Genomic DNA, 5810 nt, shown 5'->3' on the forward strand with positions numbered 1-5810 from the left:
AAGCTGAAAATGGTGGAATTTCTGACAATGGTGGAGCCGGTAGGGGACCATATTGCTTGACAAAAGCCTTGTTATACTTGTGAATAATTGGCCTTTAAAGCTTAATTCTTAAGATGTAAAATGACAATAATGTCTTACCGTTGGCCTTATTATTTCCAATTATTTAATCGTTTTTTCGACTTCTTAATACGGTTTCGAAAACTTTTCGCTGGTGATATTAATATCAATACAATAATAGGTCCTCTTTTGTAAATTATCATTTAGTATTTTCCAGTATTTGAAGTGGAAGGGAGGCAATTTTTGTTACGCCATAAGGAGAAGTTAGTGTGTGCGTTTTTAATTTCTCTTAAAACGTTCTTGAAGTATTTGTTATACAACACAGGTTTATTTTAAGTTTTCTTGATTTGTGGGCGTCTTTTGAAACCATGTTATCATGCTTTCTATCGTGCTTACGCTCGTAGAAGTAGTGTGTCAAGGAAAACCAACTGTTGTTCTAACTTCTTAAATATACAAATTATTTATTGGCAGAAATCAATCAATTTTAGCAGTAGATATATATTGTTTTGTCAGAATTTTATGTATTGTTCGTTGACACATATGTCATTTTGATACATTTCGGCACCATATTCGTCACTTATGCTACAAAACTGTGATACTGAAATAAATTGTATTAATCTTCAAGATAATCTAAATTTAAAGTGAAAGTCTCTAAGAACATAAACAATGACTTATATTAATGTAAAAGATATGTGTATTCATTTTTTATTTCCGTAAAAGGGTCATCGCAGGCATAAATATTCTGGAGGTATATAAACTATGTTATATAATACATTCTCTTTAGCGTCAGTAATTTGTTTTGAGACCGAGGACCACAACACAAGTTTATGGTCAGTTTCAATTGGGATTATAAAGTTAGTCATAGTGTAATTAGTGAGTTCATTTTTAACAGACACAGTATGCTGCACGATTCACGTTTCAAACTTTTTAATAAAAATATCTCATATCTATTTATTTCTATGAGGTCTGCAACGTCTTCAGCTTCAGCTTCAGCAGGGTAACGATTTCCAGCTACATTTAACTTAGCGCTGTATTACTGAGCGCTGTATCAATTTGGTGGTTCAAGCTTATTTGGCGATACTCTTATGGAGTTCGCAAAAGGTTTTCAATGCTACTTTATTTTGTTCATTGCCTACTGCAGTTGGTTTTGTCTCCTGTAGTAATTAAAAAAAACTGTTGCTTTATTTTCTGACGATTTTGGTCCTCATATGCCGTCGGATTTTTGGGGCGGGCGGTGTGCGGGAGACACCATGACTATTTTGTGTTTGAGTCATATGTTTTTGTTATTGACATAAACGCAATCTTTCACCTGCAGCTCACGTTCATTTTGCTGATAGCTTTTGTACGACGGGATACAAACGTTTTCGGCATTCTTCCTCTCCATACGCGAAATGTTGTGGATTTAATGAAGGTTTGGGATTTATTTACAATTATAACCTCTTTTCTGATCGATTGACATTGAATATGAGTTTGAGGTGGGCTGTGAGAGGTCTTGGGATATTATCAAACAACAGAAATATTTCATACAGTACTTCTTCTTTCTTAACAATCCTTCGAAGGAGAGGGGGTGTATTGTTTTGCTGGATGTTGGTCGGTCGGTCTGTCTGTCGGTAGACCATTTTGTTTCCGATCAATTGCTTTTGAACAAATGGGGTTGTTAACCCTTGGGACTACGGTTAACAACCATTGCCCGAGCACATTGCTTAACATATATACTGTGTGTTACTACGGTCGAAAACGGCGTTATGGTCAGCCCGATTGTACTGGGCTGAACCATAAACATAATAGGGTACTTTGCAGTGTTGATGCGGTGCTTTATTAAGAATATAATAATTAAAAAATAGCTGTGCTTTTAACAATTTAAAACGATGTATAAACGAGATACTCAAGAATTTAAGCATTAAATACTACGCTAAAAGAGACGAGTTTCTATTGGTTGACTGCTTTTAAGAACTCGGCGCTGATTGGTCGGATTTCCTTAACTTGCAAAAGCAAGTAGGTCAATCCGTTTTGAGATGACAAATTTGCACAATGGATGAACTTGACACTAAGTTCGCTAATTATAACGTAAACAGTGTAGAATTTCATAATAGGAAATGTATACAACAAAAAAAGGATAATAACATCCATTAGTACTTAAATATATTTGCATTTAAATGATTATTTTATATTGTTTAACTACTATGAAGCTGTTATATTATTATTTTCTTTATTTGTATTATTATTTAATATTTTATTGATGTTTTTGTGTTAAAAGGAAAGAAAAAGAAAGAGAATAGCCCAATTTTCATAAGTAGTGATGATGGAACAAATACTATCCTATGTGGCATCATCATTACTAGACCGATTGTTCAGCATATGCTGCAATGGAGTTGTTGGAGTCTTTTAAGATGTTTATAATATCAGATGGGATTGCTTTTAATTATATTTTATTTGAAAAGAAAAAGTTACACAGATGTGTAATATTTTAAACAATAATATTAATATTTTAGGGATTCTCCAGATCACAAAGTGGTTTAACATTGCCACTATTTGTCTACATACATCCAAAGATAGATTTAATCTAATGTTAGAGTTATATGATATATTAGGAAACAGAAGCAATGGAGAAATATAAGATTTATGAACATTAAATATTAGAAAAGGTAGAGCCTGATTGAATAGCTCTCCTCTATGAAAGGGGTTTTGCATGTAAACATGCATTAATATAGATGTAGATGGTACTACCCATGTGCATTAGCTTTAGCAAGTAGATGACCCCTATTGAAATTGGGGTCACTAGGTCAAAGGTCAAGGTCACTGTCACACTAAGAGCGAAAATTGTTTCGGAGCAATAACTTGTGAATGATATTTCCCATGTTTATTGGCGTTGGAAAATAGCGTTCTCATATTGGAATTGGAGTCACTACTTCAAAGGTCAAGGCCACCGTCACAAAAGTGTGAAAATCGTTTCCGATCAAAAACTCGTCAGCGATTTGACCGATTGGCTTGATACTTCGTTGGTGCATTGGCATCGAAAAGAAGATGACTCCTTTTGAAATCGGGGTCACTAGTTTAGAGGTCAAGGTCACTGTGGCATTAAGTGTTAAATTGGTTTCCGTTCGATATGTCATGTCAGAGTCATCAAAGGTACACTCTTGTTAAACATCTGCTTTTTCAACGTTTATAACTGGCGTCTTATTACCTTGAACAAGTAAACATACTAATCCGTTTGAGGCATTTTTCAAAAAATAAGTAAATGCATGCGTGTTAAAATATTCTTGTTACAATCATAGTCTGTAAATACCATCGTCAAATGCCTTAAATTACGTAACTAGACGTTAGCGTTAAGTATGTGAGAAAACATTGAAATCAATGTTTCTGTTACCTTTTAGGTTATGACTTAAAACTAAACATTTAGGATATATTACATACGAAATCAACTGCAAAAGAAGACACAGTGTAAGCTATGACCGCAATTCAAAAAAAGTTATTCAAAACATCCGTATCAATGCGGAATTCATTCACGACAGTTATTGCGTGTAAAACCTTCAATTATTGGTATGTGCTGTGTTTTTCATTTGAAAGTCAGGTCCAAAATGTGCTTAAAAGAAAGTCACTTCCAGGGAATTAACACAATATATGCTTGGCAATAAAGTTGTAATAAGAGATCATAACGCGTCGGGAACATAAAAGTACAGTGATTGATGTTATATCTGAACACATGCGCAAATAATGTTTATTTTAGGAGGAAAGGATTTTCGTACATCCAAAATCTTAAAGGTCAGTTTATTAAACGAAAAAGCAGTGAACGGTTTTCCTTCAATAACTTTTAAATCCTGACGTCTAAAATCTTGAAACAAAAAACCGAGGGAAGCACAAACACCGTACAGCCGAAAAAGCGAATTTCATTTTAGAAATATAACAATAAAGCTGTTTACCGTGTGTAAATAAACGCTTCTTTTGAACGAAAAGCATCAACACGACGCCATTTTGTATGTAAGTTCCATCTTACCTCACTTAAACGCAGTCAGCTCCCGTCCACGCATGTTCCCATGGAATATATGTCCTTCTTTAACAACACATGCGGGTAAATTACGATTCCGAAAACAAACAGCCAAACGGCAGATGCTCGTGTGCTTGAAAACGTTTCACTCATAGAGCGTTCCTACTCAAGTTAAAGGGGTATTTTCACAGATTTTGGCATGTTTTGAAGTTTCGTATTAAATGTTTTATATATTGATAAATGTAAAAAAATTGGATCTTAAAAGGTCCAGTAAAAAAAATCAAGAATAAAATTTTTAAAAAAGAAGAAAAAAGTAGCCTTTAACAGGGCTCGATCCACTGATCCCTGGAGTCCTGGAGTAAAAGCCTACCACTTAGACCACTTGACCATCCGTGCTTTTACAATAACACAATTATTTTAACTTTATATACGTTATCCTCCTAGATTAACAAAATATAACGACAACAACCGAATTCTCCCAAATTATTGAATCTTTTGGCGTTGCAACGCTCTATAATTTTCAGGTTTTTTAATCATCAAAAGATGCATATAATTGCTATTTTAGAGCATGGTAAATGTTTAGTAAAACTGTTTCCTCACAAATATAATAACTAAAATGAAAATTTGCTAATCTGAAACAACTTTTTTGTTTTTGTCAATTATCCAAAACGTGAAAAGGCCCCTTTAAAACGTTTCTGATGATCGCCGATTAATTTTTTCTTACGACTCTTTCAAGTTTATATATTTTTTAAACTGAAATTTAATAAGACTTTGCGGCTGAAACCATTAAATATAGCAAATGTGATACTGGCTACGTACTTCCACTCAGATAAGCCATGCAACATGCTAGTATTATATGTAAAACATGGACAAAATATTGTTTCGTAATTGTGTCTAACAAATATACATTTTTAGGGTTTTGAGAGGGGGTAGCAGCTAGAGGAGGCGGGGAGGGGGGTAGGGGTAGCAGCTAATGCCGAGTGCCTGTGGATTATAATATATTTCGTTTGTAAATATTCACTCATTGTTATCTGTCTATGCCCCAGTTAGGAACGAAGTGTGCTCACTCAACTAAACCTGTCGGCATCACGTGGTATCGTTGTGTTGAAACAAGACATCAGAAATAAATAATTAGTGCTGTTGTTGGTAAGATGCCTTTTGATTCGTGACGGACTGGCGATTAAAGGTTAACACCATGGAGAAGTTATGGCCTTTGTTGATTTCATTTTTATAGAAGATTAATCGAGACTTTTCGGGAAATATTGTAACGAGTATACTGTCAAATACTCTGTCAGGATAACTCGCGTTGGTATTATACCGTTGGTACGTATCAGTAATAGCCGTTCGCCATAGCCTCTTTCGAGGAAAATGACAAACAGGTATATACACGAAAGCCATTCCCGTCGTAATACAGCGTATCGCACTTTCCCTCGGGTTCATCAATAACGAAGCCTAATAAAAGTTTCAAACATTTAATACATATATATACATATATATATATATATATATATATATATATATATATATATATATATATATATATATATATATATATATATATATATATATATATATATATATATATATATATATATAATTTGCATATAGATAATATAATATGCCAAGCGGGCGTCCCTGAATATAAGTGGACACAATGGACGAGGAAGGACCGAGCCTATGCACCGGGATCTTCTTAACTGTTGTTATTAAATAATAATTACCTTTACTGTACCGAAACGTTATTATTATATAGTAAACGGAGGAGCTC

Source organism: Dreissena polymorpha, chromosome 14, assembly GCF_020536995.1.
Source record: "Dreissena polymorpha isolate Duluth1 chromosome 14, UMN_Dpol_1.0, whole genome shotgun sequence".
In the NCBI taxonomy this organism is placed as follows: Eukaryota; Metazoa; Mollusca; class Bivalvia; order Myida; family Dreissenidae; genus Dreissena; species Dreissena polymorpha.